This window comes from Sus scrofa, chromosome 6, assembly GCF_054392235.1.
Source record: "Sus scrofa isolate SSC_HxYL_T2T_F1_AM1 chromosome 6, Sscrofa_HxYL_maternal_Yorkshire_Landrace_v2.0, whole genome shotgun sequence".
NCBI lineage: Eukaryota > Metazoa > Chordata > Mammalia > Artiodactyla > Suidae > Sus > Sus scrofa.
The window spans coordinates 48,494,307-48,508,580 of NC_139388.1; positions in this window are offsets into that span (position 1 = coordinate 48,494,307).

Here is a 14,274-nt window from a genome sequence, read left to right on the forward strand (position 1 = left end):
TGTTTATTTTTCAAAGAGTTGGTTCTCAAGTCCTTGAGAAAAATATTTCTTGGGTTGTGAAGCTGGGAGAAAATTCATATGTTTTAAGGAGAAGAGAAAGAATTTACAGTTGCATGTTTTCTAAAATAAATGCTCTAAGAAAAGGAAGGTTGGGGCCCACAGTCAGGAAGAAATCTGGCTAAAATTTAGCCAAGTTGAGGGAATGTTAAGGCTGTTCTTGTCAGGGGGTAGAAGTAATATAATGCAAGGTAGACTTTAAGGGTAAAGGACCAGCATCTACCCCCCAGCCGAGGCCTATCTTTCCCACTCCCTATTTTAATTTACGACCTTAAGAAACATCATTTATTTCAGTATTAAGCAATCGCTGCTCCTCTAAATCTGTATAAAAGCAGTCTGTTGAGTTCCCACTGTGGCACAGCAGGTTAAGGATCTTGTGTTGTCTCTGAGGCAGCACAGGTTCAATCCCTGGCCACGCGTAGTGGTTTAAGGATGTGGTGTTGCCACAACTGTGGTGTAGGTCACAGCTGAGGCTCTGATTCAATCCCTGGTCCGGAAACTTCTGTGTCTTGTGTGCTGCCAAAAAGAAAAAAAAAGTAGTTAAAATTGAATACGTATAGATTGAACAAGTTAAATTTATGAAAGTACTTAATATTTGGTTTGCCTCTTAATATATAACTAACCGTATACTAGCATACTAAAATCAAAATTCTTAAATATCGCATTCTCTTAGATGCTTAAAGGTAGCTGAAATACACAGTCAGATGTTCAAAATCCATCACTTTTTTTGCATGGACAATGCTGACAAAAGCCTTAATCCTGTGTATGGGGATAAGCATATCCTAAGCCCTTAATAGGTACTAATGTGTTTGTCCCAAAATACTAGCCCTATGAGGTTGGTTCTCTTGTTATTTCCGTTTTACAGGAGAAGACACTGGGGCACAGAGGAGTTAAGTTGCTCAGGGTCACACAGCTGATAAGAGGCTATACTAGTGACTGAGGCTCATAAGTTAGATGTTCAAATGGAGGTCACTTTTCTCCAGAACAGGGATCAGGGGTTGGATGTGCCCTTAAAAGAACCCACCATGGAGTTCAGTTGTGGCAGGTTAAGAATCCGACTCGTATCTGTGAGGCCTCGCTCAGTGGGTTAAGGATCCAGCATTACTGCAAGCTGTGGTGTAGGTCACAGATGCAGCTCAGGTCTGGTATTGCTGTGGCTGTGGTGTAGGCCAGCAGCTGCAGCTCCAATTCAGCCCCTAGCCTGGGAACTTCCATATGCTGCAGGAAGTTCCTGCAAAAGACCCCGCCATGGATGCCCTTTGCTCACAGTCTTGTTCTTCTCACAGGGACCTGTGGCTTCAGAAGTACTGATGGACCAAACACTCGGGTAAGTAGAGGGTATTTCAGGCTCTTGTCCAGCCCATCTCCCACCCATGTAGTCTCTGGGATTGTGGTGCCCTGGAGCTCTGCATTTGCCACCTTCTTGGCCACTGTGACCAGGGCCCCTGGTTCCCTGAGATTCGGGGTCCTGGCCCCACACCATGGGTTATGTGAGGCGGGTTTCCATTTCTGACAACCAAATAGAATACTGTGTGGAAGGTTTTATAGGCACAGAGATCAGCATCTGCAGATACTTGCAGGTGAAATTGAATTAGCAGGATTCGGGGAGCTGCACATCTCCATCATGTCTGGAGGGACCAGAGAATGGGGATGCAGGAGTCACGCCTAGAATGGCAGCCTAGGAAACTGTGCCTCTATTCTGAGGGTGTTAGGAATCTTGGAACATTTGAAGCAGAGCTAGGTGATCTGAATCAGGTCTTATCAGACTCTCTGGCTGCAGACTGGAAGCCAGAGAATAGGGGTGAGGAAGGAGGGTACTGAAGGGTCCGGATGAGTGCTGGATCAGGGCATTGGCTGGGGATGTGGGAGAAACTTACAGCTTCTGAAATTGTTTTTAAGGTAGGTCTGACTATATGATGCAGAGGGTAAGAGGGGAAAGAAGAGACAGGGGTAACTCCCAGGTTTTTGGCCCCTGCAGCTGAAAAGGAGATGCCATCGACTGAGATGGAAAAGTTGGTTGTAGGAGTTCCCGTCGTGGCGCGGTGGTTAACGAATCCGACTAGGAACCATGAGGTCGCGGGTTCGGTCCCTGCCCTTGCTCAGTGGGTTAACGATCCGGCGTTGCCGTGAGCTGTGGTGTAGGTCGCAGACGCGGCTCGGATCCCGAGTTGCTGTGGCTCTGGCGTAGGCCGGCGGCTACAGCTCCGATTCAACCCCTAGCCTGGGAACCTCCATATGCTGCGGGAGCGGCCCAAGAAATAGCAACAACAGCAACAACAACAACAACAGACAAAAAGACAAAAGACAAAAAAAAAAAAAAAAAAGAAAAAAAAAAGAAAAGTTGGTTGTAGAAGTAATTTTCAGAGGGAATATCAGGAGTTGGGTTTGAGTATGGTGAGTATGAGACATTCCAGAGATTTCTGCATGGATGTGTTGAGTGAACAGCGAGGTGCACAGGTCCTGGTTTGAGGGTTGGTGTTCACGTTCAAGACACCATAAGGTAGTCGCCTGTGTGTGGACCAGGGTAGAGATGTGAGTCAAATTTAGGAGGAGAAGTCTGGTCAGGGTGGCAACGGTACTAAGCAGCGGGGGGAGGAGGGCATGGCTAGAGGACTGAACCTTTCTTTTGGTCACCTGAATGGGATTGGTGAGGATCACAAAGACAGATGATGGGGGACAGTGGCTCTGGGGGGGAAGAGGAGGGTGCAGGGGCGAGGAGGACCCAGAAGGTATGGACATGGATGTGGACGCACAGAAGGAATGGAGGTGAGATGACAGTGAGGCCAAGGGCCTGTGCTTACTCACCCCTCTAAAGGCTTGCCAGACTTTTGTGGGAGCTGGAGAGTTCTACACAGGCTCGTGGATAAACTCAGGAGCAAATGGGAGTGTCAGTGAAAGCAGTGGCCCAGTGGGGCTGGGGATTGAATGAGGCTTTGATGGGAAGAGGAAGGCTGAGATTGGTGAGGGCAGAGCATATGGGGCACAGCCACAGAAGAGGGCGTAAGGTATCTGATCCCTGACCATGGGTCTGGGTGGCTGAGTTAAGCAAGGAAGGCATATGGTGGAGAGGCCTTTCAAACAGGCCTAGGGGCTTCCTCTGCCAGTGTGGGCCATCAGGGGTCTGGAGCAGCATGGGTCATGAGCGCATTTACTGAGCACTGTCTGAATTTCATGTGCAGAGTGGAATGTGGACAGGCCAGGAAGATGCCCAAAGGCCCACCCTTGTGGAAGTTGTGGCCCACTTGTGAAAGACATTTTACTCTGACTGAGCACCAGAGAATGTTCCCTAGGCAGAAACTGCACACATTTGTGGTGTGTGGACAACGTGAGTCCACATGTCAGTGAATCCCCTTATATGTGTAGACGGTGGAAAAGACCTCCTGGCCAGCTTGAGCCATGTTCTAAAAGATCTACATTTTTTACCTTTCTGCCCCACATTTGTGTTTTTGATGTCTTATTTTACCTCTTTTTTTTTTTTTTTTTTTTTTTTTTTTCTTTTTAGGGCTGCACTTGCAGCATGTGGAAGTTCTCAGGCTAGGGGTCAAATTGGAGCTGTAGCCTCTGGCCTGCACCATAGCCCCAGCAACTTGGGATCCAAGCTGCAGCTGAGACCTACACCACAGCTCATGGCATCTCCGGATCCTTAACCCACCGAGCAAGGCCAGGGATCGAACCTGCAACCTCATGGTTCCTAGCTGGATTCGTTTCTGCTGCGCCACGATGGGAACTCCTTATTTTACCTCTTTATGTTTATCCCTCAACTGTTTATTGTAGAGTTGCTTTTACAATTTTCCATCCTTTAAATTTTGTGCTGGCTTTTTAAGTAGTTGATCTTCAGTCCTATATTTGCCTTTCCTAGTGGGAATTTTCCCTTTGCTCAAGATTCTTAACTTCTTTTCCACCTAGAGAAGGTGGAACATTTAGTATTTCTTTTACGGTAGGTTGAGTATTGATGCACTCTTTTATTTTTGCTTGTCTGAGAAGTCCTTTATCTCTCCCTTGATTCTAAAAGATAATCTCACTACATAGAGTATCTAGGTTGCACGTTTTTCCCTTTCAGCACCTTATTTTTTTATTTTTGTTTTTTGTCTTTCTATGGCCTCTCGCATGGCATATGGAGGTTCTCAGGCTAGGAGTCAAATCAGAGCCATAGCTGCTGGCCTATACCTCAGCCACAGCAATGTCTGATCGGAGCTGTGTCTGCAACATACACCACAGCTCATGGCAATGCCGGATCCTTAACCCACTAAGCAAGGCCAGGGATCGAACCTGCACTCTCAAAGATGGTAGTTAGATTCGTTTCCACTTAGCCATGACGGGAACTCCTCCCTTTAATACAATGTATGTAAACATGCCACTCCCTCTGACCTGCAAATTTTCTGCAGAGAAATCAGCTGATAGCTTTATGGGGATTCCTTTGTATTCCTTTTTTGTTTTTCTCTTGCTGGCTTTAGAATTCTCTCTTTAACTGTTCCATTTTTAATTATGATATGTCTTGGTGTAGGTCTGTATGGGTTCATCTTGTTTGGGATCCTCTGTGCTTCCTATACCTGGATATCTGCTTTCTTCTTTAGGTTTGGGAATTTTTCAGCCATAATTTTCTCAAATATATTTTTAATTCCTTTCTCTCTCTCTTCTACTTCTGGGACACCTATAATGTGAATGTTGGTGCACTTAATGTTATCCTGGAGATCTCTTAAGTTGTTTTCAATTTAAAGCTGTGTTTTTCTTTTCGTTGTTTTGATTGGGTGATGCATCCTTCATTGCCTGTCAACCTTTGATCCACTGCAGCAGGGCTGTCCCTCCTAAGCAATGAAGAGGTTATGGTGGTGTCTTATACACATTTGCCAAATTGAGTTTTTCAAGAAGAGTAAGAGATTGTGGTCTTTACATGGGACCATTTTTTAAAAAAAGCATTACTGAGATATAATTAATGTAAACTGTACATACTTAGGTAATAAAATGTGTTTATCACCAACTTTATTGAGGTGTAATTGACAAAATTTATAAAGTCTACAATATGATGATTTGACATACATATACATTGAAATGAATACCACAGTAGAATTATTTAATACATCTACCACCTCACATAGTTACTTTTTTGGTGAAAATCCTTAGGGTTTACTCTCTTAGCAAATTTCAGTTATATAATACTCTTAACTATAGTCACCATTGCTGTGCATTAGGTCCTTAGAGCTTATTTATATTATAATTGAAATACGTACACTTTGGCCAACATTTCCACATTTCCCTCATCCCAGCCCTGGTAACCACCATTCTACTCTGTTTCTATGAATTCAGCTTTTAAAAATTCCATATATAACTGAGTATTTGTGTTTTCCTGTCTGACTTTTTTCATACTGCTCTCTGGGTTCATCCATGTTGTTGCAAATGGCAGAATTTCATTCTTTTTATGGCTGAATAATATTCCATTGCATTTCCCTGATGATTAGTGATGTTGAGTGTCTTTTCATTTGCCTGTTGGCCATTTGCCTGTCTTCTTTGGAAGAATGTCTCTTCAGGTAATTTTCCCATTTTAAAATTGCATTAGCTGGGGTTTGTTGTTGTTATTGTTGTTATTTAGGTGTATAATTTGTTACATTTTATTTCTTTCTTTTTTTAATATTTTTTTTTATTTTCCCACTGTACAGCAAGGGGGTCAGGTTATCCTTACATGTATACATTACAATTACATTTTTCCCCCACCCTTTCTTCTGTTGCAACATGAGTATCTAGACAAAGTTCTCAATGCTATTCAGCAGGATCTCCTTGTAAATCTATTCTAAGTTGTGTCTGATAAACCCAAGCTCCCGATCCCTCCCACTCCCTCCCCCTCCCATCAGGCAGCCACAAGTCTCTTCTCCAAGTCCATGATTTTCTTTTCTGAGGAGATGTTCATTTGTGCTGGATATTAGATTCCAGTTATAAGGGATATCATATGGTATTTGTCTTTGTCTTTCTGGCTCATTTCACTCAGGATGAGATTCTCTAGTTCCATCCATGTTGCTGCAAATGGCATTATGTCATTCTTTTTTATGGCTGAGTAGTATTCCATTGTGTATATATACCACATCTTCCGAATCCAGTCATCTGTCGATGGACATTTGGGTTGTTTCCATGTCCTGGCTATTGTGAATAGTGCTGCAATGAACATGCGGGTGCATGTGTCTCTTTTAAGTAGAGTTTTGTCCGGATAGATGCCCAAGAGTGGGATTGTGGGGTCATATGGAAGTTCTATGTATAGATTTCTAAGGTATCTCCAAACTGTTCTCCATAGTGGCTGTACCAGTTTACATTCCCACCAACAGTGCAGGAAGGTTCCCTTTTCTCCACAGCCCCTCCAGCACTTGTTATTTGTGGATTTATTAATGATGGCCATTCTGACTGGTGTGAGGTGGTATCTCATGGTAGTTTTGATTTGCATTTCTCTTATAATCAGCGATGTTGAGCATTTTTTCATGTGTTTGTTGGCCATCTGTATATCTTCTTTGGAGAAATGTCTATTCAGCTCTTTTGCCCATTTTTCCATTGATTGATTGGCTTTTTTGCTGTTGGGTTGTATAAGTTGTTTATATATTCTAGAGATTAAGCTAATTTGTTACATTTTAGAAATTAACCCCTTATCAAATATTTTCTCCCATTTCATATGTTGCCTTTTCATGTCATTTTATTTGCTAGGTAGAAGCTTTTTAGCTTGAGGCAATCCCACTTGTTTGTTTTTGCTCTTGTTGTCATATCCAAAAAAATGATTGCCAAGACCAGTGTCAAGATTTTCCCCTGTGTTTTCTTTGGCTGCATCCATGGCTTGCAGAAGTTCCAGGGCCAAGGATCAAACCTGCACCACAGCTGCAGCCTAAGCCACAGCAGTGGCATGTCAGCAGTGACACCCTTAACCTGCTGTGCCCACCAGGGAACTCCTCCCCTCTGTTTTCTTTTAGGATTTTTATAGTTTCAGGTTTTATATTGAAGTCTTTAATCAATTTCAAGTTAGTGCATGTGGATATCTAATTTTCCTATATATTTTCCAGGATGCATCACCCCTTCCCTCATGCCCTTCTGAGGACAGTGCCCCCCTGCAACTAGGTTCACTGTGCAGGGTACAGTCCATGTTGGATGCTGTGTCTCCTCAGGCTCCAACGGGAGGCTCAGGGTACTAGTGAATGTCCATCCTGGGTCCCTGAGGTCCAGTCTCTCTGGCACGTGCCCTCATGTCTCACCCCTGTGGCCCATGCAGTGCCTGAAGCCTGGAGATATCACCTGCAGTGACACACCAGAGGCAAAAGGAAGTTCCCAGGCTAGGGGTCAGAGCTGCAGCTGCTGTCCTACACCACAGCCACAGCAATGCCAGATCCAAGCCATGTCTGGGACCTACACTGCAGCTCACAGCAATGCTGGATCCTTAACCCACTGGGTGAGGCCAGGGATCAAACCTGTATGCTCATGGATACTAGTCAGGTTCTTAACCCACTGAGCCATGATGGGAATGCCCCCAAACTGCTCTTTTTATCCATTTGAAAGTGGTTTTTCTTGGTTTTCTGCTCATCTGAGGTGTTGCAACTCATAAATGGATTCTGGAGTTCACATAAAAGTTTGTTCATTTTTTCTATTACCATACTGTTTTAATTATTATATGTCTGTAGTATGTTTTGAAGTCAGGCAGTGTAATGACTCCAGCATGCTCTTTTTCAAGATTCTTGACTGTTTGGGGTCCTTGTAGTTCTTTTTTTAAAACTTTTCCCTCATCTCCTATCATATCAATTATACTTCTTTTTAAAATTTAATATAGTTGGGAGTTCCCGTCATGGTGCAGTGGTTAACAAATCTGAATAGGAATCATGAGGTTGCAGGTTTGATCCCTGGCCTTGCTCAGTGGGTTAAGGATCTGGCGTTGCTGTGAGCTGTGGTGTAGGTCGCAGATGGGGCTTGAATCTGGCGTTGCTGTGGCTCTGGCATAGGCCGGTAACTGCAGCTCTGATTAGACCCCCAGCCTGGGCACCTCCATATGCTGCTGGAGCAGCCCTAGAAAAGGCAAAAAGACAAAAAATAAAATGAAATAAAATTTAATATAGTTGATTAACAATTTTGTCAGTTCCAGGTGTATAGCATAGTGATTCATTTTTTTGTGTACTTGTGTGTGGGGTTTTTTGCAGATTATGTTCCTTTGTAGGCTATTACAAGATAAAGGGTATAATTCCCTGTTCTATACATTAAATCATTGTTGCTTTATCTATTTTATATATAGTAGTCTGTGTTTGTTAATCCCATACTCCTCATTTGTTTCTTGTCTCCCCCCTACCTTGGTAATCCTAAATTTGTTTTCTATGTCTGTGAATCTTTTTCTGTTTTATGCATAGAATCATTTGTTCTGTTTTTCAGATTTCACATATAAGGATATCATATAGTATTTGTCTTTCTCTGACTTATTTCACTAATCATAGAGTCTGTAGGTCTATCCATGGTTGCTGCATGTGGAAATATTTCTTTTTCTTTCTTTCTTTCTTTCTTTCTTTCTTTCTTTCTTTCTTCCTTCCTTCCTTCCTTCCTTCCTTCCTTCCTTCCTTCCTTCCTTCCTTCCTTCCTTCCTTTCTTTCTTTCTTTCTTTCTTTCTTTCTTTCTTTCTTTCTTTCTTTCTTTTTTTTTTTTTTGTCTTTTTGCCTTTTCTTAAGCCACTCCCGTGGCATATGGAGGCTCCCAGGCTAGGCGTCTAATCGGAGCTGTAGCCACTGGCCTACACCAGAGCCACAGCAACGTGGGATTCGAGCTGTGTCTGCAACCTACACCACAGCTCACGGCAATGCCGGATCCTTAACCCACTGAGCAAGGCCAGGGATCGAACCTGCAACCTCATGGTTCCTAGTCGGATTCATTAACCACTGTGCCACAATAGGAACTCCAAATATTTCATTCTTTTTTATGTCTGAGTAATAGTCCATTGTGTGTATGCATGTTTGTGTGTGTATACACCACATTTTAAGCCACTGATCTATTAATGGGCACTTGGGTTGCTCCTATGTCTTGTTTGTCATACATAGGTGCTGTAATGAGCCTTGGGGTACACGTATCTTTTTGAATTAGAGTTTTCTTTTCTTCTGGATATATTTGCCCAGGATTGGGATTGCTGGATCATACGGTAACTTTGTTTTTAGTTGAGGATGCTCCATACTGTTTTCCATACTGGCTGCACCAATTTACATTTTCCCTGAGCAACATATGAGGGTTCTGTTTTCTCCACTCCCTCTTCAGTGTTTACTATTCATAGAGTTTTTGATGATAGCTGTTCTGGCAGGTGTGAGGTGATAACTCATTGTGATTTTGATGTGCATTTCTAGAATAATGAGCAGTGTTGAGCATCTTCTCATGTGCCTATTTGCCATCAGTATGTCTTTGGAAAAATGAATATTCAGTTCCTCTGCACATTTTTTGATTAGGTTGTTTGTTTCTTTGATTTTGAGTTGTATGAACTGTTTTTATAGTTTGGATTTAACCCCTTGTTGGCTGATTCATTTGCAAGTATTTTCTCCCATCACTAGGTTGTATTTTCATTTTGTTGATAGTTTCCTTTGCTGTCCAAAGGCTTTTAAGTTTGATTAGGTCCTATTTATTTATTTATTTATCTATTTATTTTTGGCTGCATGTATGATCTGTGCCACAGCTGCAGAAATACCAGATCCTTAACCTGCTGCACCACAGCCAGGAACCTCCCATTTGTTTATTTTTGTTTTTATTTCTTTTGCCTTGGGAGACTCATCTAAGGAAATATTGGTACAATTTATGTCAGAAAGTGTTTGGTTATGTTATCTCCAAGAATTTTTATGGTATCATGTCTTACATTGAGGTCTTTAAACCATTTTGAGTTGATATTTGCTTGTGGTGTGAGGGAGTGTTCTAATTTCAGTGATTTACACGTAGCTGTCCAGTGAGTCCTGCGAACTCCCTGATCTGAAAATGACCAGCCACCTTCTCTCTGCTCTTCATCTTGTAGGCTGTTTCTGTCAGTGCCATGATGACCCCCAAGGGCTCCTAGAAATCAGCACCACGGACAGAGGAGAGGCAGGGCATCTGCGCTGTTGGCCCTTGCTCATCTGGGTGTCTTACCCTTCATGCATTTCTTCTCATCTGACCACCAGCTAGGCACCCATGACCTCAGTTATATTGAGACATGAAGCTCCCTCCCTTCGTACCCCCACCCCCACCCCTGGGTCCTGTGGGAAACAACCCTTCTGCAAATGTTTAGTGAGGAAGAGTTAACAGAAATTCAGCCCAGGACCAGGGAGACACCTCTAAGCTAAGAGGACTCTGCTACTCAGCAGACATAGCGTTTGTGCAGGTGATAAAGGTCTGCAGATCCCAAATGCCCCCTGGATCAAAGACAGAGGGAGGATGTGGGCACGTTTCTCCATCTTCATGTTATTTTTATGCCATGTGTTCCCTCAAAGTTCAGAGCTTTACACGCTTCACTCTCCTTTCTGCACACACCCTAGCACTGCCTGGACCCTGGGAAAGGGAGAAGGATGCCCTCCCTGTATTTTCCATCCCTCTGTGGGGTAGGGTCACCTGTGGCTGACACCCCTCTTTCTCCCTCCTTCCCATCAAACCCAGAGCTCTCCTGGGACAGGGCTGTGAGTTGAGGGTCCAGGTCCTCAGTGAGAATGGGGAGGGGTGATCCTCACCTGAGATCAAGAACTCGGAGGGGTCCCTGGGGTGTGACAACTGATAGAGGGAGGTGCTGTGTGAGCTGTCGCACCTGTAGGTCCCATTGTGGGCTGAGGTCATAGGACTCAAGGTGAAGTTGGCCTGAAAGGGTGCAGCCATGTCCTGCAGACAAAGGCTCTCAGGAGGAGTGAGTGACCCCCTCCTTGGACAGATGGAAGGTGTCAGACCAGATCTCAGAGTGACACTGCAGGGTCATGTTCTCTCTCCAGGGGCAGGGTCACATTCTCTCCCCATGGCACTGAGGTCCCTGGATGGGCTGAGAAAGAGGGTTTCTCAGACATTCCTGGGGGAGAGGAAGGTAGTGATGTGTAGAGAGCCGCCCACTCCCCATACACCCTTGACCCTGAGCTGAGGGGCCATCGTCCTCTCTCTAGGGACCCTGTTTGTGACCCCTTCTCAGCCACTGTGTGAGTCTTTTATCTTAATACTCCCACCCCCTTCCCCTATAGACCACTGCTCCTTCTCAGCCTCTGCTCCAGGACCCTCTCCCTGGACCCCATCACCATTGTCTGTCACCTGAGCAGGCAGTCAGGACATGGGGCAGAACAAGGACGCCTCACCCACGATCAGGATGTCCAGGGCATCACTGAGGGTTGACCACGCAGAAGAGAAGTTATGGCCACCTTAGCCTCTCTATCGGCCCCTGTGAGTGTGGCTCACATGGCCCAGGGGGATGTCAGGGCTGTGCCGCCCATTAAGATGAAGAAGGCATGTGACCTCCTTGTCCTTGGTCGGAGGGAATCTGTCAAAACCAGTCTCTGAATGACATTGGAGGGTCAGTTTGTCTCCCAGGAGCACCAGTGAGCCCAGGTCCTCCCTCTTACCTGTCACCACCAGGTGCCAGGAGGCCACTCCACCCTGATCAGCTGTTCCTGCTGCGAGAAAGCCACTGGTACTGCCCTGTGTGCCTGGAGCTCAAGAACCCAAGGGGAAACGGGCCTTGTTCCTGGAGTCCCGTGGGGCCTCAGTCTCCGAAGTCCAGAGACCCTCTCTTTATTTGGATATGGACATCAGTTGTGGACACCAGATGGTCACAGGGCTCCCCTTGGTGACCAGGGCTCCCCTGGGTCAGCCCGGATGGAGGGTGTGGAGAGGTCCCCTGAAAAGGAATCAGATCTGAAGTGTCAGGGGTGCCCTTCTCCGTCAGTCTGTCTCCCCAGGTGTTACTCCAGGGCTCCTCCCAGAATGGTCACCTTCAGCCCTGACCGGCTGTGTCCCACCCCCAGATGACTGGGGCTTGTTGGGTTGAAGCTGGAGGTCTTGTGGGGACTCATCTGCCTGAGCCTGGTCCCAGGGGCCCCAGCACAGCCCTGAAAGAGTTCCCTGTGAGCCCCACCCACACAGCACACAGATGCTCCAGGCCTGTTCTGAGGTTAAGCCTATTCCCCCACCCAGACGTTCTCCCCTCACTGGGCCTCCTGAGACGGGGGGTCTCTCAGCATTCAGGCCTTGGAGGGGAGAGGCTGCATCCTCCTCTTTTCCCCAAAGCTCACCAAGGCAGAGAAGGGCAGTGAGGCTCGGGGTCATGGTGCTGCCTCCCATGGTCCCCAAGCTGTTGAAGTGACTTTTGAAGTCCACTGAGCCAGCAGGATGGACAGACACAGGAGGTATGACCAGGTCCAGGCTCTGTGTTGCACGTTACCAGTTCATTAATAGCCACCTCCTAGAAAGAGGGACAGCCCTGCCCAGGGCCTCACTCTGCTGTCCCTGAAGAATGGGGCCCAGGAGATGCTGGGACCTTCCAGACCACATCTGAGTCTCACCAGGCCCCCCCACACCCTCATGCCAAACCCACATCCAGAGAGTGACACTGGTCCAGGACAGGAAGTTGAGGATGCAGGGCAGGGACTAGGAGCAGCCCCATTTCGGTTCCAGTTCTTTTTTTCTTCAAAAAGCTGTTTTGTCTCCATTTGGTTCATGGCTTGGGAGAGGGTTCCAGTGAGGTTCAAAAGCTGCCGGGGGGCTGCAGAGAGGCTTCAGGCAGAAGTCCTGATGCTGGCTGGGCTCCAGAGGCTCCTAGTGGGGCCCGGGGTGAGCCTGCCTAGGAGAAACTCACCCAGCCCAGCCTGGGGGCGGGCCAGCCTGCGGAGGGTGGTCACATGATCGCCCATCTTCTGGATGAGTTTCACCTGCTCACCCAGGAAGCGGCTCTTCAGGAAGTCAAGGTGGCGGGAGTCTGCATGGCGAGAACCCAGGGCCTGCGGATCCTACTGAGCCTGGTTCAGGTTCTTCTCCATGAGCTCAGCAGCTTCCTAGCATCCTAGGTTTTACCCACTCATCTTGAGGCAGTTTCTGCATGTCCTGGAAGAGGCTGCAGCTCCTTGCCACTTTTGCATTTTTTCAGAGAGCTCGGTGCCCTTGTGCTTTTCGGCAAATTCATGGAAAAAGTGGCCCACACCCTCCAGAGCCGCATCATCCTGGTGAAAAAGAAGCTCAGAGAGAGGTAGGTGTGGGATGTTGCAGATGCATGTCCACCAGGTGGTTGATGGTGGTGGAATAATTCTGTGAATCTGAGTGCTCATGGTTGGTTGGCAATAGGGAGCTGAGCACGGAAAATGGTGTCGGCTGGTCCCAGAGGCTGAGGATAGCTGAGTGGTTGGTTCCAAGGTTGCGACTGGGAAAAGGTGTGGAGGGTGGTCAGAGCCTGGAGGAAGGGGTGTCACAGACACTGGCGGGATGGTCTGTTCTGTCCAAACACTGTTGAAACAACATCTGAGGGACCCTGGAGTGCACTGCTTTGGTTCCAATTCCGACTCCGCTTTCCGTAGAACCTGTGATCCTTGGGAAGTCACTTCCCTTTGTGAATGCAACATTTCTTCCTTCTACCATCCAGGCCGTCGGCCAGATTTTTGAGCAGTTCCTATATCCAGACATGAGATTCCTTTTGAAGGTGATTTTTCCTTCCCTGGACTCATGGAGCTCTGATGATAACACACAATGCCCCCTTTTTTTTTTGCTTTTTAGTGCTGCACCTGCAGCATATGGAAGTTCCCAGGCTAGGGGTTGAATCAGGCTGCAGCTGCAGGCCTACGCCACAGCCACCTGCGATCCAAGCCACATCTGTGACCTACACCACAGCTCACAGCAACGCTAGATCCTTAACCCACTGAGCGAGGCCAGGGATCGAACCTGCAACCTCATGGTTCCTAGTCATATTCGTTTCCACTGCACCATGAGGGGAACTCCAAGAAGGCTTCTTTGTCGTCATCATGATCTAGGAGTTTTGGACAGGAATCTGTGATGTTAAAAACTGGGTCACGGATTGGCCCTTGAGAAAACACAAATGTGGTAATAACTCAGGTTGTGTGTGTCTGGAGGTGGGTGATGGTGAACTGGATGAGCTTGGTTTGAGGTAGGAGTTAGCTTGGCTGGTCCTAGAGAGGTCAGCTCATTGTAATCATCAGCGTCATGGAATGTCAGGTGGGGGTACTTGCTTGGAGTTTATGTGAAGGCAGGGGGAGACCCTGGAGGATTTTTTGCAGGGGAGGGTCCTGCGGTAGA